Source organism: Brachyhypopomus gauderio, unplaced genomic scaffold, assembly GCF_052324685.1.
Source record: "Brachyhypopomus gauderio isolate BG-103 unplaced genomic scaffold, BGAUD_0.2 sc191, whole genome shotgun sequence".
NCBI lineage: Eukaryota > Metazoa > Chordata > Actinopteri > Gymnotiformes > Hypopomidae > Brachyhypopomus > Brachyhypopomus gauderio.
The window spans coordinates 33947-61784 of record NW_027507012.1 but is presented as its reverse complement, the minus strand read 5'-3'; the positions used below and the strand labels follow the sequence as shown (position 1 = coordinate 61784).

General features: G+C 44.4%; 42 non-coding genes across 42 annotated transcripts; all 42 read right to left on the bottom strand.

Moving 5' to 3' along the window:
- Positions 1-231: 231 nt before the first annotated feature.
- Positions 232-303, bottom strand: trnat-cgu (transfer RNA threonine (anticodon CGU)). The gene has a single exon. It is a non-coding gene; the product is annotated as a tRNA-Thr (tRNA).
- Positions 304-1174: 871 nt separating this feature from the next.
- Positions 1175-1246, bottom strand: trnaa-ugc (transfer RNA alanine (anticodon UGC)). The gene has a single exon. It is a non-coding gene; the product is annotated as a tRNA-Ala (tRNA).
- A 508-nt stretch (positions 1247-1754) lies between these two features.
- trnat-cgu (transfer RNA threonine (anticodon CGU)) lies at positions 1755-1826 on the bottom strand. The gene has a single exon. It is a non-coding gene; the product is annotated as a tRNA-Thr (tRNA).
- Positions 1827-2110: 284 nt separating this feature from the next.
- On the bottom strand, positions 2111-2182 carry trnaa-ugc (transfer RNA alanine (anticodon UGC)). Its single transcript has one exon. It is a non-coding gene; the product is annotated as a tRNA-Ala (tRNA).
- Positions 2183-2690: 508 nt separating this feature from the next.
- Positions 2691-2762, bottom strand: trnat-cgu (transfer RNA threonine (anticodon CGU)). The gene has a single exon. It is a non-coding gene; the product is annotated as a tRNA-Thr (tRNA).
- Positions 2763-3633: 871 nt separating this feature from the next.
- trnaa-ugc (transfer RNA alanine (anticodon UGC)) lies at positions 3634-3705 on the bottom strand. Its single transcript has one exon. It is a non-coding gene; the product is annotated as a tRNA-Ala (tRNA).
- A 1444-nt stretch (positions 3706-5149) lies between these two features.
- Positions 5150-5221, bottom strand: trnat-cgu (transfer RNA threonine (anticodon CGU)). Its single transcript has one exon. It is a non-coding gene; the product is annotated as a tRNA-Thr (tRNA).
- A 284-nt stretch (positions 5222-5505) lies between these two features.
- On the bottom strand, positions 5506-5577 carry trnaa-ugc (transfer RNA alanine (anticodon UGC)). Its single transcript has one exon. It is a non-coding gene; the product is annotated as a tRNA-Ala (tRNA).
- Positions 5578-6085: 508 nt separating this feature from the next.
- Positions 6086-6157, bottom strand: trnat-cgu (transfer RNA threonine (anticodon CGU)). The gene has a single exon. It is a non-coding gene; the product is annotated as a tRNA-Thr (tRNA).
- An 871-nt stretch (positions 6158-7028) lies between these two features.
- Positions 7029-7100, bottom strand: trnaa-ugc (transfer RNA alanine (anticodon UGC)). Its single transcript has one exon. It is a non-coding gene; the product is annotated as a tRNA-Ala (tRNA).
- Positions 7101-7608: 508 nt separating this feature from the next.
- On the bottom strand, positions 7609-7680 carry trnat-cgu (transfer RNA threonine (anticodon CGU)). The gene has a single exon. It is a non-coding gene; the product is annotated as a tRNA-Thr (tRNA).
- Positions 7681-7964: 284 nt separating this feature from the next.
- trnaa-ugc (transfer RNA alanine (anticodon UGC)) lies at positions 7965-8036 on the bottom strand. The gene has a single exon. It is a non-coding gene; the product is annotated as a tRNA-Ala (tRNA).
- Positions 8037-8544: 508 nt separating this feature from the next.
- On the bottom strand, positions 8545-8616 carry trnat-cgu (transfer RNA threonine (anticodon CGU)). The gene has a single exon. It is a non-coding gene; the product is annotated as a tRNA-Thr (tRNA).
- Positions 8617-9487: 871 nt separating this feature from the next.
- On the bottom strand, positions 9488-9559 carry trnaa-ugc (transfer RNA alanine (anticodon UGC)). The gene has a single exon. It is a non-coding gene; the product is annotated as a tRNA-Ala (tRNA).
- A 508-nt stretch (positions 9560-10067) lies between these two features.
- On the bottom strand, positions 10068-10139 carry trnat-cgu (transfer RNA threonine (anticodon CGU)). The gene has a single exon. It is a non-coding gene; the product is annotated as a tRNA-Thr (tRNA).
- A 284-nt stretch (positions 10140-10423) lies between these two features.
- trnaa-ugc (transfer RNA alanine (anticodon UGC)) lies at positions 10424-10495 on the bottom strand. Its single transcript has one exon. It is a non-coding gene; the product is annotated as a tRNA-Ala (tRNA).
- A 508-nt stretch (positions 10496-11003) lies between these two features.
- trnat-cgu (transfer RNA threonine (anticodon CGU)) lies at positions 11004-11075 on the bottom strand. Its single transcript has one exon. It is a non-coding gene; the product is annotated as a tRNA-Thr (tRNA).
- An 871-nt stretch (positions 11076-11946) lies between these two features.
- On the bottom strand, positions 11947-12018 carry trnaa-ugc (transfer RNA alanine (anticodon UGC)). Its single transcript has one exon. It is a non-coding gene; the product is annotated as a tRNA-Ala (tRNA).
- A 508-nt stretch (positions 12019-12526) lies between these two features.
- trnat-cgu (transfer RNA threonine (anticodon CGU)) lies at positions 12527-12598 on the bottom strand. The gene has a single exon. It is a non-coding gene; the product is annotated as a tRNA-Thr (tRNA).
- Positions 12599-12882: 284 nt separating this feature from the next.
- Positions 12883-12954, bottom strand: trnaa-ugc (transfer RNA alanine (anticodon UGC)). The gene has a single exon. It is a non-coding gene; the product is annotated as a tRNA-Ala (tRNA).
- A 508-nt stretch (positions 12955-13462) lies between these two features.
- Positions 13463-13534, bottom strand: trnat-cgu (transfer RNA threonine (anticodon CGU)). Its single transcript has one exon. It is a non-coding gene; the product is annotated as a tRNA-Thr (tRNA).
- An 871-nt stretch (positions 13535-14405) lies between these two features.
- trnaa-ugc (transfer RNA alanine (anticodon UGC)) lies at positions 14406-14477 on the bottom strand. The gene has a single exon. It is a non-coding gene; the product is annotated as a tRNA-Ala (tRNA).
- A 508-nt stretch (positions 14478-14985) lies between these two features.
- trnat-cgu (transfer RNA threonine (anticodon CGU)) lies at positions 14986-15057 on the bottom strand. The gene has a single exon. It is a non-coding gene; the product is annotated as a tRNA-Thr (tRNA).
- Positions 15058-15341: 284 nt separating this feature from the next.
- Positions 15342-15413, bottom strand: trnaa-ugc (transfer RNA alanine (anticodon UGC)). The gene has a single exon. It is a non-coding gene; the product is annotated as a tRNA-Ala (tRNA).
- A 508-nt stretch (positions 15414-15921) lies between these two features.
- trnat-cgu (transfer RNA threonine (anticodon CGU)) lies at positions 15922-15993 on the bottom strand. Its single transcript has one exon. It is a non-coding gene; the product is annotated as a tRNA-Thr (tRNA).
- Positions 15994-16864: 871 nt separating this feature from the next.
- trnaa-ugc (transfer RNA alanine (anticodon UGC)) lies at positions 16865-16936 on the bottom strand. Its single transcript has one exon. It is a non-coding gene; the product is annotated as a tRNA-Ala (tRNA).
- A 508-nt stretch (positions 16937-17444) lies between these two features.
- On the bottom strand, positions 17445-17516 carry trnat-cgu (transfer RNA threonine (anticodon CGU)). Its single transcript has one exon. It is a non-coding gene; the product is annotated as a tRNA-Thr (tRNA).
- A 284-nt stretch (positions 17517-17800) lies between these two features.
- On the bottom strand, positions 17801-17872 carry trnaa-ugc (transfer RNA alanine (anticodon UGC)). Its single transcript has one exon. It is a non-coding gene; the product is annotated as a tRNA-Ala (tRNA).
- A 508-nt stretch (positions 17873-18380) lies between these two features.
- On the bottom strand, positions 18381-18452 carry trnat-cgu (transfer RNA threonine (anticodon CGU)). Its single transcript has one exon. It is a non-coding gene; the product is annotated as a tRNA-Thr (tRNA).
- Positions 18453-19323: 871 nt separating this feature from the next.
- Positions 19324-19395, bottom strand: trnaa-ugc (transfer RNA alanine (anticodon UGC)). Its single transcript has one exon. It is a non-coding gene; the product is annotated as a tRNA-Ala (tRNA).
- Positions 19396-19903: 508 nt separating this feature from the next.
- On the bottom strand, positions 19904-19975 carry trnat-cgu (transfer RNA threonine (anticodon CGU)). The gene has a single exon. It is a non-coding gene; the product is annotated as a tRNA-Thr (tRNA).
- Positions 19976-20259: 284 nt separating this feature from the next.
- On the bottom strand, positions 20260-20331 carry trnaa-ugc (transfer RNA alanine (anticodon UGC)). Its single transcript has one exon. It is a non-coding gene; the product is annotated as a tRNA-Ala (tRNA).
- Positions 20332-20839: 508 nt separating this feature from the next.
- trnat-cgu (transfer RNA threonine (anticodon CGU)) lies at positions 20840-20911 on the bottom strand. Its single transcript has one exon. It is a non-coding gene; the product is annotated as a tRNA-Thr (tRNA).
- Positions 20912-21782: 871 nt separating this feature from the next.
- Positions 21783-21854, bottom strand: trnaa-ugc (transfer RNA alanine (anticodon UGC)). The gene has a single exon. It is a non-coding gene; the product is annotated as a tRNA-Ala (tRNA).
- Positions 21855-22362: 508 nt separating this feature from the next.
- Positions 22363-22434, bottom strand: trnat-cgu (transfer RNA threonine (anticodon CGU)). The gene has a single exon. It is a non-coding gene; the product is annotated as a tRNA-Thr (tRNA).
- A 284-nt stretch (positions 22435-22718) lies between these two features.
- trnaa-ugc (transfer RNA alanine (anticodon UGC)) lies at positions 22719-22790 on the bottom strand. The gene has a single exon. It is a non-coding gene; the product is annotated as a tRNA-Ala (tRNA).
- A 508-nt stretch (positions 22791-23298) lies between these two features.
- On the bottom strand, positions 23299-23370 carry trnat-cgu (transfer RNA threonine (anticodon CGU)). The gene has a single exon. It is a non-coding gene; the product is annotated as a tRNA-Thr (tRNA).
- Positions 23371-25177: 1807 nt separating this feature from the next.
- On the bottom strand, positions 25178-25249 carry trnaa-ugc (transfer RNA alanine (anticodon UGC)). The gene has a single exon. It is a non-coding gene; the product is annotated as a tRNA-Ala (tRNA).
- Positions 25250-25757: 508 nt separating this feature from the next.
- On the bottom strand, positions 25758-25829 carry trnat-cgu (transfer RNA threonine (anticodon CGU)). Its single transcript has one exon. It is a non-coding gene; the product is annotated as a tRNA-Thr (tRNA).
- Positions 25830-26700: 871 nt separating this feature from the next.
- On the bottom strand, positions 26701-26772 carry trnaa-ugc (transfer RNA alanine (anticodon UGC)). The gene has a single exon. It is a non-coding gene; the product is annotated as a tRNA-Ala (tRNA).
- A 508-nt stretch (positions 26773-27280) lies between these two features.
- On the bottom strand, positions 27281-27352 carry trnat-cgu (transfer RNA threonine (anticodon CGU)). The gene has a single exon. It is a non-coding gene; the product is annotated as a tRNA-Thr (tRNA).
- Positions 27353-27636: 284 nt separating this feature from the next.
- trnaa-ugc (transfer RNA alanine (anticodon UGC)) lies at positions 27637-27708 on the bottom strand. The gene has a single exon. It is a non-coding gene; the product is annotated as a tRNA-Ala (tRNA).
- Between the last annotated feature and the right edge of the window lie 130 nt (positions 27709-27838).

The window sequence follows — 27838 nt, the reverse complement described above, 5'->3', positions numbered from 1 at the left end:
CATTGAAATACTCAAAACAAAGGTAGAGGTCACATTAGAAATGGATGTAGATGTTCCCGTTGTCTGCCATTTAAAAGGTAAGCACCTTTCCACCAGGCCATTTCAGCTGCTTCTTTGAGAGTCAGACGAGTGCTTGATCACATACAGAGGTCTCTTGTACAAGGACAAAATTGGAAGCAGATATTTTGGTAGTGAATGGACATTATAGACCCTTCGGTCCACTTTCCTTAAAGGCACGAACGGGGATCGAACCCGTGATCTTCGGTTTACGAGACCGACGCCTTACCACTTGGCCACCATGCCACAGAAAAGAGAGAGTGCTTAAATTTGAACCACACACAAACCTATGAGGGCATGTGGTAACTCCGACAGCGGAAGTGTGTGGAAATGGCTGGAACATGCTCAAAATCACAACACTGTTCTGACCCGTGAATTGATACCAATTCTACCGATTCTACACTGTCCATAGGCTGTAACCAAAATACCATTGCATAGGCAGCTACCAAAAGGAGAACAGAAGAAGCAACCCATATCTTGGTGACTGGAAGAAAGTTGCACAGTTGAGTCACAGCCGTTTGGGACTCACCCAGGAAAGAGCACTTTTTGGTTGTTGGGGCCTAACAGGAAGCAAGAGTACCTGAGTGTTAAACAATGGCATTCAGGAAACAAGCTATGCTTCATTGAGATGCTGGGGGTCGAAGACAGTTCCTCACACAGGCAAAGCATGCGCTCTACCTCTGAGCTACATCCCCACTTGTAAGGTTGTCTTCAGAATTCTGAAAGAGTCTAGCACAGCAAATACGGCCACCAGAAGCAGTAAAAGGACGAACCCATGAAGCAAGTTATACTTCAGCAGCAGCCATGCCAGAATGTCAAGTTTGCAAGGAACAAAAACAGAATTGAAAACTGACAAAGCACTTTAATGGTCCAATGGCTAACCGGTGATCTTCGGTTACGAAGGCATGTGTTAAAAGCAGCAGTGAACATGCTCAAAAACACGACACCATTGTGACCGATGTATAACCGAACGGAAACTGAGCATCGTCTATCAATAAGAGAAGCTGCAAGCAACACTATTAAGGCACGAAAAGGGTAAGAGAAATGCACAGCGTCTGAATGTCAGCTCAACCCGAAAGGTTAAAATATAGCCAACAATATCTATAGACAATGCTCATGGAGATGCAGGGGATTGAACCCTGGACCTCATACATGCAAAGTATGCGCTCTTCCACTGAGCTACATCCCCATGACATGTGGAACTAATTGGTTGTAGAGCCAAAGAGAATGATTCCAAAGGTTTATCAACTAGTCTACAGTTGCCTAATGTATCACTACTCCCTGAAGGGGTGAGAAGGCCTGCCACACCATCAGGAATACTTGGCCCTATAACATAGACTTTGACATACAGCCTCTTAATCTGCAACCTACCTGGAAGCAATGGAGAAATTCTTACCTAGCAAAGCCCAGTTTTCACTCCTGCAGACTCTATCACATGGAAACCTGATGGTAAACTCAGTAAAGATCATTGAAATACTCAAAACAAAGGTAGAGGTCACATTAGAAATGGATGTAGATGTTCCCGTTGTCTGCCATTTAAAAGGTAAGCACCTTTCCGCCAGGCCATTTCAGCTGCTTCTTTGAGAGTCAGACGAGTGCTTGATCACATACAGAGGTCTCTTGTACAAGGACAAAATTGGAAGCAGATATTTTAGTAGTGAATGGACACTATAGACCGTTCGGTCCACTTTCCTTAAAGGCACGAACGGGGATCGAACCCGTGATCTTCGGTTTACGAGACCGACGCCTTACCACTTGGCCACCATGCCATAGAAAAGAGAGAGTCCTTAAATTTGAACCACACACAAACTTATGAGGACATGTGGTAACTCCGACAGCGGAAATGTGAGGAAATGGCAGGAACATGCTCAAAATCACGACACCATTGTGACCTATGTATAACCGAACGGAAACTGAGCATCGTCTATCAATAAGAGAAGCTGCAAGCAACACTATTAAGGCACAAAAAGAGTGAGAGAAATGCACAGCGTCTGAATGTCAGCTCAACCCGAAAGGTTAAAATATAGCCAACCATATCTATAGATAATGCTCATGGAGATGCATGGGATTGAACCCTGGACCTCATACATGCAAAGCATGCGCTCTTCCACTGAGCTACATCCCCTTGACGTGTGGAACTAATTGGTTGTAGAGCCAAAGAGAATGATTCCAAAGGTTTATCAACTAGTCTACAGTTGCCTAATGTATCACTACTCCCTGAAGGGGTGAGAAGGCCTGCCACACCATCAGGAATCCTTGGCCCTATAACATAGACTTTGACATACAGCCTCTTAATCTGCAAACTACCTGGAAGCAATGGAGAAATTCTTACCTAGCAAAGCCCAGTTTTCGCTCCTGCAGACTCTATCACATGGAAACCTGATGGTAAACTCAGTAAAGATCATTGAAATACTCAAAACAAAGGTAGAGGTCACATTAGAAATGGATGTAGATGTTCCCGTTGTCTGCCATTTAAAAGGTAAGCACCTTTCCACCAGGCCATTTCAGCTGCTTCTTTGAGAGTCAGACGAGTGCTTGATCACATACAGAGGTCTCTTGTACAAGGACAAAATTGGAAGCAAATATTTTGGTAGTGAATGGACATTATAGACCCTTCGGTCCACTTTCCTTAAAGGCACGAACGGGGATCGAACCCGTGATCTTCGGTTTACGAGACCGACGCCTTACCACTTGGCCACCATGCCATAGAAAAGAGAGAGTGCTTAAATTTGAACCACACACAAACCTATGAGGGCATGTGGTAACTCCGACAGCGGAAGTGTGTGGAAATGGCTGGAACATGCTCAAAATCACAACACTGTTCTGACCCGTGAATTGATACCAATTCTACCGATTCTACACTGTCCATAGGCTGTAACCAAAATACCATTGCATAGGCAGCTACCAAAAGGAGAACAGAAGAAGCAACCCATATCTTGGTGACTGGAAGAAAGTTGCACAGTTGAGTCACAGCCGTTTGGGACTCACCCAGGAAAGAGCACTTTTTGGTTGTTGGGGCCTAACAGGAAGCAAGAGTACCTGAGTGTTAAACAATGGCATTCAGGAAACAAGCTATGCTTCATTGAGATGCTGGGGGTCGAAGACAGTTCCTCACACAGGCAAAGCATGCGCTCTACCTCTGAGCTACATCCCCACTTGTAAGGTTGTCTTCAGAATTCTGAAAGAGTCTAGCACAGCAAATACGGCCACCAGAAGCAGTAAAAGGACGAACCCATGAAGCAAGTTATACTTCAGCAGCAGCCATGCCAGAATGTCAAGTTTGCAAGGAACAAAAACAGAATTGAAAACTGACAAAGCACTTTAATGGTCCAATGGCTAACCGGTGATCTTCGGTTACGAAGGCATGTGTTAAAAGCAGCAGTGAACATGCTCAAAAACACGACACCATTGTGACCGATGTATAACCGAACGGAAACTGAGCATCGTCTATCAATAAGAGAAGCTGCAAGCAACACTATTAAGGCACGAAAAGGGTAAGAGAAATGCACAGCGTCTGAATGTCAGCTCAACCCGAAAGGTTAAAATATAGCCAACAATATCTATAGACAATGCTCATGGAGATGCAGGGGATTGAACCCTGGACCTCATACATGCAAAGCATCCGCTCTTCCACTGAGCTACATCCCCTTGACGTGTGGAACTAATTGGTTGTAGAGCCAAAGAGAATGATTCCAAAGGTTTATCAACTAGTCTACAGTTGCCTAATGTATCACTACTCCCTGAAGGGGTGAGAAGGCCTGCCACACCATCAGGAATACTTGGCCCTATAACATAGACTTTGACATACAGCCTCTTAATCTGCAACCTACCTGGAAGCAATGGAGAAATTCTTACCTAGCAAAGCCCAGTTTTCACTCCTGCAGACTCTATCACATGGAAACCTGATAGTAAACTCAGTAAAGATCATTGAAATACTCAAAACAAAGGTAGAGGTCACTTTAGAAATGGATGTAGATGTTCCCGTTGTCTGCCATTTAAAAGGTAAGCACCTTTCCGCCAGGCCATTTCAGCTGCTTCTTTGAGAGTCAGACGAGTGCTTGATCACATACAGAGGTCTCTTGTACAAGGACAAAATTGGAAGCAGATATTTTAGTAGTGAATGGACATTATAGACCGTTCGGTCCACTTTCCTTAACGGCACGAACGGGGATCGAACCCGTGATCTTCGGTTTACGAGACCTACGCCTTACCACATGGCCACCATGCCATAGAAAAGAGAGAGTCCTTAAATTTGAACCACACACAAACTTATGAGGACATGTGGTAACTCCGACAGCGGAAATGTGAGGAAATGGCTGGAACATGCTCAAAATCACGACACCATTGTGACCTATGTATAACCGAATGGAAACTGAGCATCGTCTATCAATAAGAGAAGCTGCAAGCAACACTATTAAGGCACAAAAAGAGTGAGAGAAATGCACAGCGTCTGAATGTCAGCTCAACCCGAAAGGTTAAAATATAGCCAACCATATCTATAGATAATGCTCATGGAGATGCATGGGATTGGACCCTGGACCTCATACATGCAAAGCATGCGCTCTTCCACTGAGCTACATCCCCTTGACGTGTGGAACTAATTGGTTGTAGAGCCAAAGAGAATGATTCCAAAGGTTTATCAACTAGTCTACAGTTGCCTAATGTATCACTACTCCCTGAAGGGGTGAGAAGGCCTGCCACACCATCAGGAATCCTTGGCCCTATAACATAGACTTTGACATACAGCCTCTTAATATGCAACCTACCTGGAAGCAATGGAGAAATTCTTACCTAGCAAAGCCCAGTTTTCACTCCTGCAGACTCTATCACATGGAAACCTGATGGTAAACTCAGTAAAGATCATTGAAATACTCAAAACAAAGGTAGAGGTCACATTAGAAATGGATGTAGATGTTCCCGTTGTCTGCCATTTAAAAGGTAAGCACCTTTCCGCCAGGCCATTTCAGCTGCTTCTTTGAGAGTCAGACGAGTGCTTGATCACATACAGAGGTCTCTTGTACAAGGACAAAATTGGAAGCAGATATTTTAGTAGTGAATGGACACTATAGACCGTTCGGTCCACTTTCCTTAAAGGCACGAACGGGGATCGAACCCGTGATCTTCAGTTTACGAGACCGACGCCTTCCCACTTGGCCACCACGCCATAGAAAAGAGAGAGTCCTTAAATTTGAACCACACACAAACTTATGAGGACATGTGGTAACTCCGACAGCGGAAATGTGAGGAAATGGCAGGAACATGCTCAAAATCACGACACCATTGTGACCTATGTATAACCGAACGGAAACTGAGCATCGTCTATCAATAAGAGAAGCTGCAAGCAACACTATTAAGGCACAAAAAGAGTGAGAGAAATGCACAGCGTCTGAATGTCAGCTCAACCCAAAAGGTTAAAATATAGCCAACTATATCTATAGATAATGCTCATGGAGATGCAGGGGATTGAACCCTGGACCTCATACATGCAAAGCATGCGCTCTTCCACTGAGCTACATCCCCTTGACGTGTGGAACTAATTGGTTGTAGAGCCAAAGAGAATGATTCCAAAGGTTTATCAACTAGTCTACAGTTGCCTAATGTATCACTACTCCCTGAAGGGGTGAGAAGGCCTGCCACACCATCAGGAATCCTTGGCCCTATAACATAGACTTTGACATACAGCCTCTTAATCTGCAAACTACCTGGAAGCAATGGAGAAATTCTTACCTAGCAAAGCCCAGTTTTCGCTCCTGCAGACTCTATCACATGGAAACCTGATGGTAAACTCAGTAAAGATCATTGAAATACTCAAAACAAAGGTAGAGGTCACATTAGAAATGGATGTAGATGTTCCCGTTGTCTGCCATTTAAAAGGTAAGCACCTTTCCACCAGGCCATTTCAGCTGCTTCTTTGAGAGTCAAACGAGTGCTTGATCACATACAGAGGTCTCTTGTACAAGGACAAAATTGGAAGCAGATATTTTGGTAGTGAATGGACATTATAGACCCTTCGGTCCACTTTCCTTAAAGGCACGAACGGGGATCGAACCCGTGATCTTCGGTTTACGAGACCGACGCCTTACCACTTGGCCACCATGCCATAGAAAAGAGAGAGTGCTTAAATTTGAACCACACACAAACCTATGAGGGCATGTGGTAACTCCGACAGCGGAAGTGTGTGGAAATGGCTGGAACATGCTCAAAATCACAACACTGTTCTGACCCGTGAATTGATACCAATTCTACCGATTCTACACTGTCCATAGGCTGTAACCAAAATAGCATTGCATAGGCAGCTACCAAAAGGAGAACAGAAGAAGCAACCCATATCTTGGTGACTGGAAGAAAGTTGCACAGTTGAGTCACAGCCGTTTGGGACTCACCCAGGAAAGAGCACTTTTTGGTTGTTGGGGCCTAACAGGAAGCAAGAGTACCTGAGTGTTAAACAATGGCATTCAGGAAACAAGCTATGCTTCATTGAGATGCTGGGGGTCGAAGACAGTTCCTCACACAGGCAAAGCATGCGCTCTACCTCTGAGCTACATCCCCACTTGTAAGGTTGTCTTCAGAATTCTGAAAGAGTCTAGCACAGCAAATACGGCCACCAGAAGCAGTAAAAGGACGAACCCATGAAGCAAGTTATACTTCAGCAGCAGCCATGCCAGAATGTCAAGTTTGCAAGGAACAAAAACAGAATTGAAAACTGACAAAGCACTTTAATGGTCCAATGGCTAACCGGTGATCTTCGGTTACGAAGGCATGTGTTAAAAGCAGCAGTGAACATGCTCAAAAACACGACACCATTGTGACCGATGTATAACCGAACGGAAACTGAGCATCATCTATCAATAAGAGAAGCTGCAAGCAACACTATTAAGGCACGAAAAGGGTAAGAGAAATGCACAGCGTCTGAATGTCAGCTCAACCTGAAAGGTTAAAATATAGCTAACAATATCTATAGACAATGCTCATGGAGATGCAGGGGATTGAAGCCTGGACCTCATACATGCAAAGCATGCGCTCTTCCACTGAGCTACATCCCCTTGACATGTGGAACTAATTGGTTGTAGAGCCAAAGAGAATGATTCCAAATGTTTATCAACTAGTCTACAGTTGCCTAATGTATCACTACTCCCTGAAGGGGTGAGAAGGCCTGCCACACCATCAGGAATACTTGGCCCTATAACATAGACTTTGACATACAGCCTCTTAATATGCAACCTACCTAAAAGCAATGGAGAAATTCTTACCTAGCAAAGCCCAGTTTTCACTCCTGCAGACTCTATCACATGGAAACCTGATGGTAAACTCAGTAAAGATCATTGAAATACTCAAAACAAAGGTAGAGGTCACATTAGAAATGGATGTAGATGTTCCCGTTGTCTGCCATTTAAAAGGTAAGCACCTTTCCGCCAGGCCATTTCAGCTGCTTCTTTGAGAGTCAGACGAGTGCTTGATCACATACAGAGGTCTCTTGTACAAGGACAAAATAGGAAGCAGATATTTTGGTAGTGAATGGACATTATAGACCGTTCGGTCCACTTTCCTTAAAGGCACGAACGGGGATCGAACCCGTGATCTTCGGTTTACGAGACCGACGCCTTACCACTTGGCCACCATGCCATAGAAAAGAGTGAGTGCTTAAATTTGAACCACACACAAACTTATGAGGACATGTGGTAACTCCGACAGCGGAAATGTGAGGAAATGGCAGGAACATGCTCAAAATCACGACACCATTGTGACCTATGTATAACCGAACGGAAACTGAGCATCGTCTATCAATAAGAGAAGCTGCAAGCAACACTATTAAGGCACAAAAAGAGTGAGAGAAATGCACAGCGTCTGAATGTCAGCTCAACCCGAAAGGTTAAATTATAGCCAACCATATCTATAGATAATGCTCATGGAGATGCAGGGGATTGAACCCTGGACCTCATACATGCAAAGCATGCGCTCTTCCACTGAGCTACATCCCCTTGACGTGTGGAACTAATTGGTTGTAGAGCCAAAGAGAATGATTCCAAAGGTTTATCAACTAGTCTACAGTTGCCTAATGTATCACTACTCCCTGAAGGGGTGAGAAGGCCTGCCACACCATCAGGAATCCTTGGCCCTATAACATAGACTTTGACATACAGCCTCTTAATCTGCAAACTACCTGGAAGCAATGGAGAAATTCTTACCTAGCAAAGCCCAGTTTTCGCTCCTGCAGACTCTATCACATGGAAACCTGATGGTAAACTCAGTAAAGATCATTGAAATACTCAAAACAAAGGTAGAAGTCACATTAGAAATGGAGGTAGATGTTCCCGTTGTCTGCCATTTAAAAGGTAAGCACCTTTCCGCCAGGACATTTCAGCTGCTTCTTTGAGAGTCAGACGAGTGCTTGATAACATACAGAGGTCTCTTGTACAAGGACAAAATAGGAAGCAGATATTTTGGTAGTGAATGGACATTATAGACCGTTCGGTCCACTTTCCTTAAAGGCACGAACGGGGATCGAACCCGTGATCTTTGGTTTACGAGACCGACGCCTTACCACTTGGCCACCATGCCATAGAAAAGAGTGAGTGCTTAAATTTGAACCACACACAAACCTATGAGGGCATGTGGTAACTCCGACAGCGGAAGTGTGTGGAAATGGCTGGAACATGCTCAAAATCACAACACTGTTCTGACCCGTGAATTGATACCAATTCTACCGATTCTACACTGTCCATAGGCTGTAACCAAAATAGCATTGCATAGGCAGCTACCAAAAGGAGAACAGAAGAAGCAACCCATGTCTTGGTGACTGGAAGAAAGTTGCACTGTTGAGTCACAGCCGTTTGGGACTCACCCAGGAAAGAGCACTTTTTGGTTGTTGGGGCCTAACAGGAAGCAAGAGTACCTGAGTGTTAAACAATGGCATTCAGGAAACAAGCTATGCTTCATTGAGATGCTGGGGGTCGAAGCCAGTTCCTCACACAGGCGAAGCATGCGCTCTAACACTGAGCTACATCCCCACTTGTAAGGTTGTCTTCAGAATTCTGAAAGAGTCTAGCACAGCAAATACGGCCACCAGAAGCAGTAACAGGACAAACCCATGAAGCAAGTTATACTTCAGCAGCAGCCATGCCAGAATGTCAAGTTTGCAAGGAACAAAAACAGAATTGAAAACTGACAAAGCACTTTAATGGTCCAATGGCTAACCGGTGGTCTTCGGTTAGGAAGGCATGTGTTAAAAGCAGCAGTGAACATGCTCAAAAACACGACACCATTGTGACCGATGTATAACCGAACGGAAACTGAGCATCGTCTATCAATAAGAGAAGCTGCAAGCAACACTATTAAGGCACAAAAAGAGTGAGAGAAATGCACAGCGTCTGAATGTCAGCTCAACCCGAAAGGTTAAAATATAGCCAACCATATCTATAGATAATGCTCATGGAGATGCAGGGGATTGAACCCTGGACCTCATACATGCAAAGCATGCGCTCTTCCACTGAGCTACATCCCCTTGACATGTGGAATGAATTGGTTGTAGAGCCAAAGAGAATGATTCCAAAGGTTTATCAACTAGTCTACAGTTGCCTAATGTATCACTAATCCCTGAAGGGGTGAGAAGGCCTGCCACACCATCAGGAATACTTGGCCCTATAACATAGACTTTGACATACAGCCTCTTAATCTGCAACCTACCTGGAAGCAATGGAGAAATTCTTACCTAGCAAAGCCCAGTTTTCGCTCCTGCAGACTCTATCACATGGAAACCTGATGGTAAACTCAGTAAAGATCATTGAAATACTCAAAACAAAGGTAGAGGTCACATTAGAAATGGATGTAGATGTTCCCGTTGTCTGCCATTTAAAAGGTAAGCACCTTTCCGCCAGGCCATTTCAGCTGCTTCTTTGAGAGTCAGACGAGTGCTTGATCACATACAGAGGTCTCTTGTACAAGGACAAAATAGGAAGCAGATATTTTGGTAGTGAATGGACATTATAGACCGTTCGGTCCACTTTCCTTAAAGGAACGAACGGGGATCGAACCCGTGATCTTCGGTTTACGAGACCGACGCCTTACCACTTGGCCACCATGCCATAGAAAAGAGTGAGTGCTTAAATTTGAACCACACACAAACTTATGAGGACATGTGGTAACTCCGACAGCGGAAATGTGAGGAAATGGCAGGAACATGCTCAAAATCACGACACCATTGTGACCTATGTATAACCGAACGGAAACTGAGCATCGTCTATCAATAAGAGAAGCTGCAAGCAACACTATTAAGGCACAAAAAGAGTGAGAGAAATGCACAGCGTCTGAATGTCAGCTCAACCCGAAAGGTTAAAATATAGCCAACCATATCTATAGATAATGCTCATGGAGATGCAGGGGATTGAACCCTGGACCTCATACATGCAAAGCATGCGCTCTTCCACTGAGCTACATCCCCTTGACGTGTGGAACTAATTGGTTGTAGAGCCAAAGAGAATGATTCCAAAGGTTTATCAACTAGTCTACAGTTGCCTAATGTATCACTACTCCCTGAAGGGGTGAGAAGGCCTGCCACACCATCAGGAATCCTTGGCCCTATAACATAGACTTTGACATACAGCCTCTTAATCTGCAAACTACCTGGAAGCAATGGAGAAATTCTTACCTAGCAAAGCCCAGTTTTCGCTCCTGCAGACTCTATCACATGGAAACCTGATGGTAAACTCAGTAAAGATCATTGAAATACTCAAAACAAAGGTAGAAGTCACATTAGAAATGGAGGTAGATGTTCCCGTTGTCTGCCATTTAAAAGGTAAGCACCTTTCCGCCAGGACATTTCAGCTGCTTCTTTGAGAGTCAGACGAGTGCTTGATAACATACAGAGGTCTCTTGTACAAGGACAAAATAGGAAGCAGATATTTTGGTAGTGAATGGACATTATAGACCGTTCGGTCCACTTTCCTTAAAGGCACGAACGGGGATCGAACCCGTGATCTTCGGTTTACGAGACCGACGCCTTACCACTTGGCCACCATGCCATAGAAAAGAGTGAGTGCTTAAATTTGAACCACACACAAACCTATGAGGGCATGTGGTAACTCCGACAGCGGAAGTGTGTGGAAATGGCTGGAACATGCTCAAAATCACAACACTGTTCTGACCCGTGAATTGATACCAATTCTACCGATTCTACACTGTCCATAGGCTGTAACCAAAATAGCATTGCATAGGCAGCTACCAAAAGGAGAACAGAAGAAGCAACCCATGTCTTGGTGACTGGAAGAAAGTTGCACTGTTGAGTCACAGCCGTTTGGGACTCACCCAGGAAAGAGCACTTTTTGGTTGTTGGGGCCTAACAGGAAGCAAGAGTACCTGAGTGTTAAACAATGGCATTCAGGAAACAAGCTATGCTTCATTGAGATGCTGGGGGTCGAAGCCAGTTCCTCACACAGGCGAAGCATGCGCTCTAACACTGAGCTACATCCCCACTTGTAAGGTTGTCTTCAGAATTCTGAAAGAGTCTAGCACAGCAAATACGGCCACCAGAAGCAGTAACAGGACAAACCCATGAAGCAAGTTATACTTCAGCAGCAGCCATGCCAGAATGTCAAGTTTGCAAGGAACAAAAACAGAATTGAAAACTGACAAAGCACTTTAATGGTCCAATGGCTAACCGGTGGTCTTCGGTTAGGAAGGCATGTGTTAAAAGCAGCAGTGAACATGCTCAAAAACACGACACCATTGTGACCGATGTATAACCGAACGGAAACTGAGCATCGTCTATCAATAAGAGAAGCTGCAAGCAACACTATTAAGGCACAAAAAGAGTGAGAGAAATGCACAGCGTCTGAATGTCAGCTCAACCCGAAAGGTTAAAATATAGCCAACCATATCTATAGATAATGCTCATGGAGATGCAGGGGATTGAACCCTGGACCTCATACATGCAAAGCATGCGCTCTTCCACTGAGCTACATCCCCTTGACATGTGGAATGAATTGGTTGTAGAGCCAAAGAGAATGATTCCAAAGGTTTATCAACTAGTCTACAGTTGCCTAATGTATCACTAATCCCTGAAGGGGTGAGAAGGCCTGCCACACCATCAGGAATACTTGGCCCTATAACATAGACTTTGACATACAGCCTCTTAATCTGCAACCTACCTGGAAGCAATGGAGAAATTCTTACCTAGCAAAGCCCAGTTTTCGCTCCTGCAGACTCTATCACATGGAAACCTGATGGTAAACTCAGTAAAGATCATTGAAATACTCAAAACAAAGGTAGAGGTCACATTAGAAATGGATGTAGATGTTCCCGTTGTCTGCCATTTAAAAGGTAAGCACCTTTCCGCCAGGCCATTTCAGCTGCTTCTTTGAGAGTCAGACGAGTGCTTGATCACATACAGAGGTCTCTTGTACAAGGACAAAATAGGAAGCAGATATTTTGGTAGTGAATGGACATTATAGACCGTTCGGTCCACTTTCCTTAAAGGCACGAACGGGGATCGAACCCGTGATCTTCGGTTTACGAGACCGACGCCTTACCACTTGGCCACCATGCCATAGAAAAGAGTGAGTGCTTAAATTTGAACCACACACAAACTTATGAGGACATGTGGTAACTCCGACAGCGGAAATGTGAGGAAATGGCAGGAACATGCTCAAAATCACGACACCATTGTGACCTATGTATAACCGAACGGAAACTGAGCATCGTCTATCAATAAGAGAAGCTGCAAGCAACACTATTAAGGCACAAAAAGAGTGAGAGAAATGCACAGCGTCTGAATGTCAGCTCAACCCGAAAGGTTAAAATATAGCCAACCATATCTATAGATAATGCTCATGGAGATGCAGGGGATTGAACCCTGGACCTCATACATGCAAAGCATGCGCTCTTCCACTGAGCTACATCCCCTTGACGTGTGGAACTAATTGGTTGTAGAGCCAAAGAGAATGATTCCAAAGGTTTATCAACTAGTCTACAGTTGCCTAATGTATCACTACTCCCTGAAGGGGTGAGAAGGCCTGCCACACCATCAGGAATCCTTGGCCCTATAACATAGACTTTGACATACAGCCTCTTAATCTGCAAACTACCTGGAAGCAATGGAGAAATTCTTACCTAGCAAAGCCCAGTTTTCGCTCCTGCAGACTCTATCACATGGAAACCTGATGGTAAACTCAGTAAAGATCATTGAAATACTCAAAACAAAGGTAGAAGTCACATTAGAAATGGAGGTAGATGTTCCCGTTGTCTGCCATTTAAAAGGTAAGCACCTTTCCGCCAGGACATTTCAGCTGCTTCTTTGAGAGTCAGACGAGTGCTTGATAACATACAGAGGTCTCTTGTACAAGGACAAAATAGGAAGCAGATATTTTGGTAGTGAATGGACATTATAGACCGTTCGGTCCACTTTCCTTAAAGGCACGAACGGGGATCGAACCCGTGATCTTCGGTTTACGAGACCGACGCCTTACCACTTGGCCACCATGCCATAGAAAAGAGTGAGTGCTTAAATTTGAACCACACACAAACCTATGAGGGCATGTGGTAACTCCGACAGCGGAAGTGTGTGGAAATGGCTGGAACATGCTCAAAATCACAACACTGTTCTGACCCGTGAATTGATACCAATTCTACCGATTCTACACTGTCCATAGGCTGTAACCAAAATAGCATTGCATAGGCAGCTACCAAAAGGAGAACAGAAGAAGCAACCCATGTCTTGGTGACTGGAAGAAAGTTGCACTGTTGAGTCACAGCCGTTTGGGACTCACCCAGGAAAGAGCACTTTTTGGTTGTTGGGGCCTAACAGGAAGCAAGAGTACCTGAGTGTTAAACAATGGCATTCAGGAAACAAGCTATGCTTCATTGAGATGCTGGGGGTCGAAGCCAGTTCCTCACACAGGCGAAGCATGCGCTCTAACACTGAGCTACATCCCCACTTGTAAGGTTGTCTTCAGAATTCTGAAAGAGTCTAGCACAGCAAATACGGCCACCAGAAGCAGTAACAGGACAAACCCATGAAGCAAGTTATACTTCAGCAGCAGCCATGCCAGAATGTCAAGTTTGCAAGGAACAAAAACAGAATTGAAAACTGACAAAGCACTTTAATGGTCCAATGGCTAACCGGTGGTCTTCGGTTAGGAAGGCATGTGTTAAAAGCAGCAGTGAACATGCTCAAAAACACGACACCATTGTGACCGATGTATAACCGAACGGAAACTGAGCATCGTCTATCAATAAGAGAAGCTGCAAGCAACACTATTAAGGCACAAAAAGAGTGAGAGAAATGCACAGCGTCTGAATGTCAGCTCAACCCGAAAGGTTAAAATATAGCCAACCATATCTATAGATAATGCTCATGGAGATGCAGGGGATTGAACCCTGGACCTCATACATGCAAAGCATGCGCTCTTCCACTGAGCTACATCCCCTTGACATGTGGAATGAATTGGTTGTAGAGCCAAAGAGAATGATTCCAAAGGTTTATCAACTAGTCTACAGTTGCCTAATGTATCACTAATCCCTGAAGGGGTGAGAAGGCCTGCCACACCATCAGGAATACTTGGCCCTATAACATAGACTTTGACATACAGCCTCTTAATCTGCAACCTACCTGGAAGCAATGGAGAAATTCTTACCTAGCAAAGCCCAGTTTTCGCTCCTGCAGACTCTATCACATGGAAACCTGATGGTAAACTCAGTAAAGATCATTGAAATACTCAAAACAAAGGTAGAGGTCACTTTAGAAATGGATGTAGATGTTCCCGTTGTCTGCCATTTAAAAGGTAAGCACCTTTCCGCCAGGCCATTTCAGCTGCTTCTTTGAGAGTCAGACGAGTGCTTGATCACATACAGAGGTCTCTTGTACAAGGACAAAATTGGAAGCAAATATTTTAGTAGTGAATGGACATTATAGACCGTTCGGTGCACTTTCCTTAAAGGCACGAACGGGGATCGAACCCGTGATCTTCGGTTTACGAGACCGACGCCTTACCACATGGCCACCATGCCATAGAAAAGAGAGAGTCCTTAAATTTGAACCACACACAAACTTATGAGGACATGTGGTAACTCCGACAGCGGAAATGTGAGGAAATGGCTGGAACATGCTCAAAATCACGACACCATTGTGACCTATGTATAACCGAACGGAAACTGAGCATCGTCTATCAATAAGAGAAGCTGCAAGCAACACTATTAAGGCACAAAAAGAGTGAGAGAAATGCACAGCGTCTGAATGTCAGCTCAACCCGAAAGGTTAAAATATAGCCAACCATATCTATAGATAATGCTCATGGAGATGCAGGGGATTGAACCCTAGACCTCATACATGCAAAGCATGCGCTCTTCCACTGAGCTACATCCCCTTGACGTGTGGAACTAATTGGTTGTAGAGCCAAAGAGAATGATTCCAAAGGTTTATCAACTAGTCTACAGTTGCCTAATGTATCACTACTCCCTGAAGGGGTGAGAAGGCCTGCCACACCATCAGGAATCCTTGGCCCTATAACATAGACTTTGACATACAGCCTCTTAATCTGCAAACTACCTGGAAGCAATGGAGAAATTCTTACCTAGCAAAGCCCAGTTTTCGCTCCTGCAGACTCTATCACATGGAAACCTGATGGTAAACTCAGTAAAGATCATTGAAATACTCAAAACAAAGGTAGAGGTCACATTAGAAATGGAGGTAGATGTTCCCGTTGTCTGCCATTTAAAAGGTAAGCACCTTTCCGCCAGGACATTTCAGCTGCTTCTTTGAGAGTCAGACGAGTGCTTGATAACATACAGAGGTCTCTTGTACAAGGACAAAATTGGAAGCAGATATTTTGGTAGTGAATGGACATTATAGACCGTTCGGTCCACTTTCCTTAAAGGCACGAACGGGGATCTAACCCGTGATCTTCGGTTTACGAGACCGACGCCTTACCACTTGGCCACCATGCCATAGAAAAGAGTGAGTGCTTAAATTTGAACCACACACAAACCTATGAGGGCATGTGGTAACTCCGACAGCGGAAGTGTGTGGAAATGGCTGGAACATGCTCAAAATCACAACACTGTTCTGACCCGTGAATTGATACCAATTCTACCGATTCTACACTGTCCATAGGCTGTAACCAAAATAGCATTGCATAGGCAGCTACCAAAAGGAGAACAGAAGAAGCAACCCATGTCTTGGTGACTGGAAGAAAGTTGCACTGTTGAGTCACAGCCGTTTGGGACTCACCCAGGAAAGAGCACTTTTTGGTTGTTGGGGCCTAACAGGAAGCAAGAGTACCTGAGTGTTAAACAATGGCATTCAGGAAACAAGCTATGCTTCATTGAGATGCTGGGGGTCGAAGCCAGTTCCTCACACAGGCGAAGCATGCGCTCTAACACTGAGCTACATCCCCACTTGTAAGGTTGTCTTCAGAATTCTGAAAGAGTCTAGCACAGCAAATACGGCCACCAGAAGCAGTAACAGGACAAACCCATGAAGCAAGTTATACTTCAGCAGCAGCCATGCCAGAATGTCAAGTTTGCAAGGAACAAAAACAGAATTGAAAACTGACAAAGCACTTTAATGGTCCAATGGCTAACCGGTGGTCTTCGGTTAGGAAGGCATGTGTTAAAAGCAGCAGTGAACATGCTCAAAAACACGACACCATTGTGACCGATGTATAACCGAACGGAAACTGAGCATCGTCTATCAATAAGAGAAGCTGCAAGCAACACTATTAAGGCACGAAAAGGGTAAGAGAAATGCACAGCGTCTGAATGTCAGCTCAACCCGAAAGGTTAAAATATAGCCAACAATATCTATAGACAATGCTCATGGAGATGCAGGGGATTGAACCCTGGACCTCATACATGCAAAGCATGCGCTCTTCCACTGAGCTACATCCCCTTGACATGTGGAACTAATTGGTTGTAGAGCCAAAGAGAATGATTCCAAAGGTTTATCAACTAGTCTACAGTTGCCTAATGTATCACTACTCCCTGAAGGGGTGAGAAGGCCTGCCACAACATCAGGAATACTTGGCCCTATAACATAAACTTTGACATACAGCCTCTTAATATGCAACCTACCTGGAAGCAATGGAGAAATTCTTACCTAGCAAAGCCCAGTTTTCACTCCTGCAGACTCTATCACATGGAAACCTGATGGTAAACTCAGTAAAGATCATTGAAATACTCAAAACAAAGGTAGAGGTCACATTAGAAATGGATGTAGATGTTCCCGTTGTCTGCCATTTAAAAGGTAAGCACCTTTCCGCCAGGCCATTTCAGCTGCTTCTTTGAGAGTCAGACGAGTGCTTGATCACATACAGAGGTCTCTTGTACAAGGACAAAATTGGAAGCAGATATTTTAGTAGTGAATGGACACTATAGACCGTTCGATCCACTTTCCTTAAAGGCACGAACGGGGATCGAACCCGTGATCTTCGGTTTACGAGACCGACGCCTTACCACTTGGCCACCATGCCATAGAAAAGAGAGAGTCCTTAAATTTGAACCACACACAAACTTATGAGGACATGTGGTAACTCCGACAGCGGAAATGTGAGGAAATGGCAGGAACATGCTCAAAATCACGACACCATTGTGACCTATGTATAACCGAACGGAAACTGAGCATCGTCTATCAATAAGAGAAGCTGCAAGCAACACTATTAAGGCACAAAAAGAGTGAGAGAAATGCACAGCGTCTGAATGTCAGCTCAACCCGAAAGGTTAAAATATAGCCAACCATATCTATAGATAATGCTCATGGAGATGCATGGGATTGAACCCTGGACCTCATACATGCAAAGCATGCGCTCTTCCACTGAGCTACATCCCCTTGACGTGTGGAACTAATTGGTTGTAGAGCCAAAGAGAATGATTCCAAAGGTTTATCAACTAGTCTACAGTTGCCTAATGTATCACTACTCCCTGAAGGGGTGAGAAGGCCTGCCACACCATCAGGAATCCTTGGCCCTATAACATAGACTTTGACATACAGCCTCTTAATCTGCAAACTACCTGGAAGCAATGGAGAAATTCTTACCTAGCAAAGCCCAGTTTTCGCTCCTGCAGACTCTATCACATGGAAACCTGATGGTAAACTCAGTAAAGATCATTGAAATACTCAAAACAAAGGTAGAGGTCACATTAGAAATGGATGTAGATGTTCCCGTTGTCTGCCATTTAAAAGGTAAGCACCTTTCCACCAGGCCATTTCAGCTGCTTCTTTGAGAGTCAGACGAGTGCTTGATCACATACAGAGGTCTCTTGTACAAGGACAAAATTGGAAGCAGATATTTTGGTAGTGAATGGACATTATAGACCCTTCGGTCCACTTTCCTTAAAGGCACGAACGGGGATCGAACCCGTGATCTTCGGTTTACGAGACCGACGCCTTACCACTTGGCCACCATGCCATAGAAAAGAGAGAGTGCTTAAATTTGAACCACACACAAACCTATGAGGGCATGTGGTAACTCCGACAGCGGAAGTGTGTGGAAATGGCTGGAACATACTCAAAATCACAACACTGTTCTGACCCGTGAATTGATACCAATTCTACCGATTCTACACTGTCCATAGGCTGTAACCAAAATAGCATTGCATAGGCAGCTACCAAAAGGAGAACAGAAGAAGCAACCCATATCTTGGTGACTGGAAGAAAGTTGCACAGTTGAGTCACAGCCGTTTGGGACTCACCCAGGAAAGAGCACTTTTTGGTTGTTGGGGCCTAACAGGAAGCAAGAGTACCTGAGTGTTAAACAATGGCATTCAGGAAACAAGCTATGCTTCATTGAGATGCTGGGGGTCGAAGACAGTTCCTCACACAGGCAAAGCATGCGCTCTACCTCTGAGCTACATCCCCGCTTGTAAGGTTGTCTTCAGAATTCTGAAAGAGTCTAGCACAGCAAATACGGCCACCAGAAGCAGTAAAAGGACGAACCCATGAAGCAAGTTATACTTCAGCAGCAGCCATGCCAGAATGTCAAGTTTGCAAGGAACAAAAACAGAATTGAAAACTGACAAAGCACTTTAATGGTCCAATGGCTAACCGGTGATCTTCGGTTACGAAGGCATGTGTTAAAAGCAGCAGTGAACATGCTCAAAAACACGACACCATTGTGACCGATGTATAACCGAACGGAAACTGAGCATCGTCTATCAATAAGAGAAGCTGCAAGCAACACTATTAAGGCACGAAAAGGGTAAGAGAAATGCACAGCGTCTGAATGTCAGCTTAACCCGAAAGGTTAAAATATAGCCAACAATATCTATAGACAATGCTCATGGAGATGCAGGGGATTGAACCCTGGACCTCATACATGCAAAGCATGCGCTCTTCCACTGAGCTACATCCCCTTGACATGTGGAACTAATTGGTTGTAGAGCCAAAGAGAATGATTCCAAAGGTTTATCAACTAGTCTACAGTTGCCTAATGTATCACTACTCCCTGAAGGGGTGAGAAGGCCTGCCACACCATCAGGAATACTTGGCCCTATAACATAGACTTTGACATACAGCCTCTTAATATGCAACCTACCTGGAAGCAATGGAGAAATTCTTACCTAGCAAAGCCCAGTTTTCACTCCTGCAGACTCTATCACATGGAAACCTGATGGTAAACTCAGTAAAGATCATTGAAATACTCAAAACAAAGGTAGAGGTCACATTAGAAATGGATGTAGATGTTCCCGTTGTCTGCCATTTAAAAGGTAAGCACCTTTCCGCCAGGCCATTTCAGCTGCTTCTTTGAGAGTCAGACGAGTGCTTGATCACATACAGAGGTCTCTTGTACAAGGACAAAATTGGAAGCAGATATTTTAGTAGTGAATGGACACTATAGACCGTTCGATCCACTTTCCGTAAAGGCACGAACGGGGATCGAACCCGTGATCTTCGGTTTACGAGACCGACGCCTTACCACTTGGCCACCATGCCATAGAAAAGAGAGAGTCCTTAAATTTGAACCACACACAAACTTATGAGGACATGTGGTAACTCCGACAGCGGAAATGTGAGGAAATGGCAGGAACATGCTCAAAATCACGACACCATTGTGACCTATGTATAACCGAACGGAAACTGAGCATCGTCTATCAATAAGAGAAGCTGCAAGCAACACTATTAAGGCACAAAAAGAGTGAGAGAAATGCACAGCGTCTGAATGTCAGCTCAACCCGAAAGGTTAAAATATAGCCAACCATATCTATAGATAATGCTCATGGAGATGCATGGGATTGAACCCTGGACCTCATACATGCAAAGCATGCGCTCTTCCACTGAGCTACATCCCCTTGACGTGTGGAACTAATTGGTTGTAGAGCCAAAGAGAATGATTCCAAAGGTTTATCAACTAGTCTACAGTTGCCTAATGTATCACTACTCCCTGAAGGGGTGAGAAGGCCTGCCACACCATCAGGAATCCTTGGCCCTATAACATAGACTTTGACATACAGCCTCTTAATCTGCAAACTACCTGGAAGCAATGGAGAAATTCTTACCTAGCAAAGCCCAGTTTTCGCTCCTGCAGACTCTATCACATGGAAACCTGATGGTAAACTCAGTAAAGATCATTGAAATACTCAAAACAAAGGTAGAGGTCACATTAGAAATGGATGTAGATGTTCCCGTTGTCTGCCATTTAAAAGGTAAGCACCTTTCCACCAGGCCATTTCAGCTGCTTCTTTGAGAGTCAGACGAGTGCTTGATCACATACAGAGGTCTCTTGTACAAGGACAAAATTGGAAGCAGATATTTTGGTAGTGAATGGACATTATAGACCCTTCGGTCCACTTTCCTTAAAGGCACGAACGGGGATCGAACCCGTGATCTTCGGTTTACGAGACCGACGCCTTACCACTTGGCCACCATGCCATAGAAAAGAGAGAGTGCTTAAATTTGAACCACACACAAACCTATGAGGGCATGTGGTAACTCCGACAGCGGAAGTGTGTGGAAATGGCTGGAACATACTCAAAATCACAACACTGTTCTGACCCGTGAATTGATACCAATTCTACCGATTCTACACTGTCCATAGGCTGTAACCAAAATAGCATTGCATAGGCAGCTACCAAAAGGAGAACAGAAGAAGCAACCCATATCTTGGTGACTGGAAGAAAGTTGCACAGTTGAGTCACAGCCGTTTGGGACTCACCCAGGAAAGAGCACTTTTTGGTTGTTGGGGCCTAACAGGAAGCAAGAGTACCTGAGTGTTAAACAATGGCATTCAGGAAACAAGCTATGCTTCATTGAGATGCTGGGGGTCGAAGACAGTTCCTCACACAGGCAAAGCATGCGCTCTACCTCTGAGCTACATCCCCGCTTGTAAGGTTGTCTTCAGAATTCTGAAAGAGTCTAGCACAGCAAATACGGCCACCAGAAGCAGTAAAAGGACGAACCCATGAAGCAAGTTATACTTCAGCAGCAGCCATGCCAGAATGTCAAGTTTGCAAGGAACAAAAACAGAATTGAAAACTGACAAAGCACTTTAATGGTCCAATGGCTAACCGGTGATCTTCGGTTACGAAGGCATGTGTTAAAAGCAGCAGTGAACATGCTCAAAAACACGACACCATTGTGACCGATGTATAACCGAACGGAAACTGAGCATCGTCTATCAATAAGAGAAGCTGCAAGCAACACTATTAAGGCACGAAAAGGGTAAGAGAAATGCACAGCGTCTGAATGTCAGCTTAACCCGAAAGGTTAAAATATAGCCAACAATATCTATAGACAATGCTCATGGAGATGCAGGGGATTGAACCCTGGACCTCATACATGCAAAGCATGCGCTCTTCCACTGAGCTACATCCCCTTGACATGTGGAACTAATTGGTTGTAGAGCCAAAGAGAATGATTCCAAAGGTTTATCAACTAGTCTACAGTTGCCTAATGTATCACTACTCCCTGAAGGGGTGAGAAGGCCTGCCACACCATCAGGAATACTTGGCCCTATAACATAGACTTTGACATACAGCCTCTTAATATGCAACCTACCTGGAAGCAATGGAGAAATTCTTACCTAGCAAAGCCCAGTTTTCACTCCTGCAGACTCTATCACATGGAAACCTGATGGTAAACTCAGTAAAGATCATTGAAATACTCAAAACAAAGGTAGAGGTCACATTAGAAATGGATGTAGATGTTCCCGTTGTCTGCCATTTAAAAGGTAAGCACCTTTCCGCCAGGCCATTTCAGCTGCTTCTTTGAGAGTCAGGCGAGTGCTTGATCACATACAGAGGTCTCTTGTACAAGGACAAAATTGGAAGCAGATATTTTAGTAGTGAATGGACACTATAGACCGTTCGATCCACTTTCCTTAAAGGCACGAACGGGGATCGAACCCGTGATCTTCGGTTTACGAGACCGACGCCTTACCACTTGGCCACCATGCCATAGAAAAGAGAGAGTCCTTAAATTTGAACCACACACAAACTTATGAGGACATGTGGTAACTCCGACAGCGGAAATGTGAGGAAATGGCAGGAACATGCTCAAAATCACGACACCATTGTGACCTATGTATAACCGAACGGAAACTGAGCATCGTCTATCAATAAGAGAAGCTGCAAGCAACACTATTAAGGCACAAAAAGAGTGAGAGAAATGCACAGCGTCTGAATGTCAGCTCAACCCGAAAGGTTAAAATATAGCCAACCATATCTATAGATAATGCTCATGGAGATGCATGGGATTGAACCCTGGACCTCATACATGCAAAGCATGCGCTCTTCCACTGAGCTACATCCCCTTGACGTGTGGAACTAATTGGTTGTAGAGCCAAAGAGAATGATTCCAAAGGTTTATCAACTAGTCTACAGTTGCCTAATGTATCACTACTCCCTGAAGGGGTGAGAAGGCCTGCCACACCATCAGGAATCCTTGGCCCTATAACATAGACTTTGACATACAGCCTCTTAATCTGCAAACTACCTGGAAGCAGTGGAGAAATTCTTACCTAGCAAAGCCCAGTTTTCGCTCCTGCAGACTCTATCACATGGAAACCTGATGGTAAACTCAGTAAAGATCATTGAAATACTCAAAACAAAGGTAGAGGTCACATTAGAAATGGATGTAGATGTTCCCGTTGTCTGCCATTTAAAAGGTAAGCACCTTTCCACCAGGCCATTTCAGCTGCTTCTTTGAGAGTCAGACGAGTGCTTGATCACATACAGAGGTCTCTTGTACAAGGACAAAATTGGAAGCAGATATTTTGGTAGTGAATGGACATTATAGACCCTTCGGTCCACTTTCCTTAAAGGCACGAACGGGGATCGAACCCGTGATCTTCGGTTTACGAGACCGACGCCTTACCACTTGGCCACCATGCCATAGAAAAGAGAGAGTGCTTAAATTTGAACCACACACAAACCTATGAGGGCATGTGGTAACTCCGACAGCGGAAGTGTGTGGAAATGGCTGGAACATACTCAAAATCACAACACTGTTCTGACCCGTGAATTGATACCAATTCTACCGATTCTACACTGTCCATAGGCTGTAACCAAAATAGCATTGCATAGGCAGCTACCAAAAGGAGAACAGAAGAAGCAACCCATATCTTGGTGACTGGAAGAAAGTTGCACAGTTGAGTCACAGCCGTTTGGGACTCACCCAGGAAAGAGCACTTTTTGGTTGTTGGGGCCTAACAGGAAGCAAGAGTACCTGAGTGTTAAACAATGGCATTCAGGAAACAAGCTATGCTTCATTGAGATGCTGGGGGTCGAAGACAGTTCCTCACACAGGCAAAGCATGCGCTCTACCTCTGAGCTACATCCCCGCTTGTAAGGTTGTCTTCAGAATTCTGAAAGAGTCTAGCACAGCAAATACGGCCACCAGAAGCAGTAAAAGGACGAACCCATGAAGCAAGTTATACTTCAGCAGCAGCCATGCCAGAATGTCAAGTTTGCAAGGAACAAAAACAGAATTGAAAACTGACAAAGCACTTTAATGGTCCAATGGCTAACCGGTGATCTTCGGTTACGAAGGCATGTGTTAAAAGCAGCAGTGAACATGCTCAAAAACACGACACCATTGTGACCGATGTATAACCGAACGGAAACTGAGCATCGTCTATCAATAAGAGAAGCTGCAAGCAACACTATTAAGGCACGAAAAGGGTAAGAGAAATGCACAGCGTCTGAATGTCAGCTCAACCCGAAAGGTTAAAATATAGCCAACAATATCTATAGACAATGCTCATGGAGATGCAGGGGATTGAACCGTGGACCTCACACATGCAAAGCATGCGCTCTTCCACTGAGCTACATCCCCTTGACATGTGGAACTAATTGGTTGTAGAGCCAAAGAGAATGATTCCAAAGGTTTATCAACTAGTCTACAGTTGCCTAATGTATCACTACTCCCTGAAGGGGTGAGAAGGCCTGCCACACCATCAGGAATACTTGGCCCTATAACATAGACTTTGACATACAGCCTCTTAATCTGCAACCTACCTGGAAGCAATGGAGAAATTCTTACCTAGCAAAGCCCAGTTTTCACTCCTGCAGACTCTATCACATGGAAACCTGATGGTAAACTCAGTAAAGATCATTGAAATACTCAAAACAAAGGTAGAGGTCACTTTAGAAATGGATGTAGATGTTCCCGTTGTCTGCCATTTAAAAGGTAAGCACCTTTCCGCCAGGCCATTTCAGATGCTTCTTTGAGAGTCAGACGAGTGCTTGATCACATACAGAGGTCTCTTGTACAAGGACAAAATTGGAAGCAGATATTTTAGTAGTGAATGGACATTATAGACCGTTCGGTCCGCTTTCCTTAAAGGCACGAACGGGGATCGAACCCGTGATCTTCGGTTTACGAGACCTACGCCTTACCACATGGCCACCATGCCATAGAAAAGAGAGAGTCCTTAAATTTGAACCACACACAAACTTATGAGGACATGTGGTAACTCCGACAGCGGAAATGTGAGGAAATGGCTGGAACATGCTCAAAATCACGACACCATTGTGACCTATGTATAACCGAACGGAAACTGAGCATCGTCTATCAATAAGAGAAGCTGCAAGCAACACTATTAAGGCACAAAAAGAGTGAGAGAAATGCACAGCGTCTGAATGTCAGCTCAACCCGAAAGGTTAAAATATAGCCAACCATATCTATAGATAATGCTCATGGAGATGCATGGGATTGAACCCTGGACCTCATACATGCAAAGCATGCGCTCTTCCACTGAGCTACATCCCCTTGACGTGTGGAACTAATTGGTTGTAGAGCCAAAGAGAATGATTCCAAAGGTTTATCAACTAGTCTACAGTTGCCTAATGTATCACTACTCCCTGAAGGGGTGAGAAGGCCTGCCACACCATCAGGAATCCTTGGCCCTATAACATAGACTTTGACATACAGCCTCTTAATCTGCAAACTACCTGGAAGCAATGGAGAAATTCTTACCTAGCAAAGCCCAGTTTTCGCTCCTGCAGACTCTATCACATGGAAACCTGATGGTAAACTCAGTAAAGATCATTGAAATACTCAAAACAAAGGTAGAGGTCACATTAGAAATGGATGTAGATGTTCCCGTTGTCTGCCATTTAAAAGGTAAGCACCTTTCCACCAGGCCATTTCAGCTGCTTCTTTGAGAGTCAGACGAGTGCTTGATCACATACAGAGGTCTCTTGTACAAGGACAAAATTGGAAGCAGATATTTTGGTAGTGAATGGACATTATAGACCCTTCGGTCCACTTTCCTTAAAGGCACGAACGGGGATCGAACCCGTGATCTTCGGTTTACGAGACCGACGCCTTACCACTTGGCCACCATGCCATAGAAAAGAGAGAGTGCTTAAATTTGAACCACACACAAACCTATGAGGGCATGTGGTAACTCCGACAGCGGAAGTGTGTGGAAATGGCTGGAACATGCTCAAAATCACAACACTGTTCTGACCCGTGAATTGATACCAATTCTACCGATTCTACACTGTCCATAGGCTGTAACCAAAATAGCATTGCATAGGCAGCTACCAAAAGGAGAACAGAAGAAGCAACCCATATCTTGGTGACTGGAAGAAAGTTGCACAGTTGAGTCACAGCCGTTTGGGACTCACCCAGGAAAGAGCACTTTTTGGTTGTTGGGGCCTAACAGGAAGCAAGAGTACCTGAGTGTTAAACAATGGCATTCAGGAAACAAGCTATGCTTCATTGAGATGCTGGGGGTCGAAGACAGTTCCTCACACAGGCAAAGCATGCGCTCTACCTCTGAGCTACATCCCCGCTTGTAAGGTTGTCTTCAGAATTCTGAAAGAGTCTAGCACAGCAAATACGGCCACCAGAAGCAGTAAAAGGACGAACCCATGAAGCAAGTTATACTTCAGCAGCAGCCATGCCAGAATGTCAAGTTTGCAAGGAACAAAAACAGAATTGAAAACTGACAAAGCACTTTAATGGTCCAATGGCTAACCGGTGATCTTCGGTTACGAAGGCATGTGTTAAAAGCAGCAGTGAACATGCTCAAAAACACGACACCATTGTGACCGATGTATAACCGAACGGAAACTGAGCATCGTCTATCAATAAGAGAAGCTGCAAGCAACACTATTAAGGCACGAAAAGGGTAAGAGAAATGCACAGCGTCTGAATGTCAGCTTAACCCGAAAGGTTAAAATATAGCCAACAATATCTATAGACAATGCTCATGGAGATGCAGGGGATTGAACCCTGGACCTCATACATGCAAAGCATGCGCTCTTCCACTGAGCTACATCCCCTTGACATGTGGAACTAATTGGTTGTAGAGCCAAAGAGAATGATTCCAAAGGTTTATCAACTAGTCTACAGTTGCCTAATGTATTACTACTCCCTGAAGGGGTGAGAAGGCCTGCCACACCATCAGGAATACTTGGCCCTATAACATAGACTTTGACATACAGCCTCTTAATATGCAACCTACCTGGAAGCAATGGAGAAATTCTTACCTAGCAAAGCCCAGTTTTCACTCCTGCAGACTCTATCACATGGAAACCTGATGGTAAACTCAGTAAAGATCATTGAAATACTCAAAACAAAGGTAGAGGTCACATTAGAAATGGATGTAGATGTTCCCGTTGTCTGCCATTTAAAAGGTAAGCACCTTTCCGCCAGGCCATTTCAGCTGCTTCTTTGAGAGTCAGACGAGTGCTTGATCACATACAGAGGTCTCTTGTACAAGGACAAAATTGGAAGCAGATATTTTAGTAGTGAATGGACACTATAGACCGTTCGGTCCACTTTCCTTAAAGGCACGAACGGGGATCGAACCCGTGATCTTCGGTTTACGAGACCGACGCCTTACCACTTGGCCACCATGCCATAGAAAAAAGAGAGTCCTTAAATTTGAACCACACACAAACTTATGAGGACATGTGGTAACTCCGACAGCGGAAATGTGAGGAAATGGCAGGAACATGCTCAAAATCACGACACCATTGTGACCTATGTATAACCGAACGGAAACTGAGCATCGTCTATCAATAAGAGAAGCTGCAAGCAACACTATTAAGGCACAAAAAGAGTGAGAGAAATGCACAGCGTCTGAATGTCAGCTCAACCCGAAAGGTTAAAATATAGCCAACCATATCTATAGATAATGCTCATGGAGATGCAGGGGATTGAACCCTGGACCTCATACATGCAAAGCATGCGCTCTTCCACTGAGCTACATCCCCTTGACATGTGGAACTAATTGGTTGTAGAGCCAAAGAGAATGATTCCAAAGGTTTATCAACTAGTCTACAGTTGCCTAATGTATCACTACTCCCTGAAGGGGTGAGAAGGCCTGCCACACCATCAGGAATC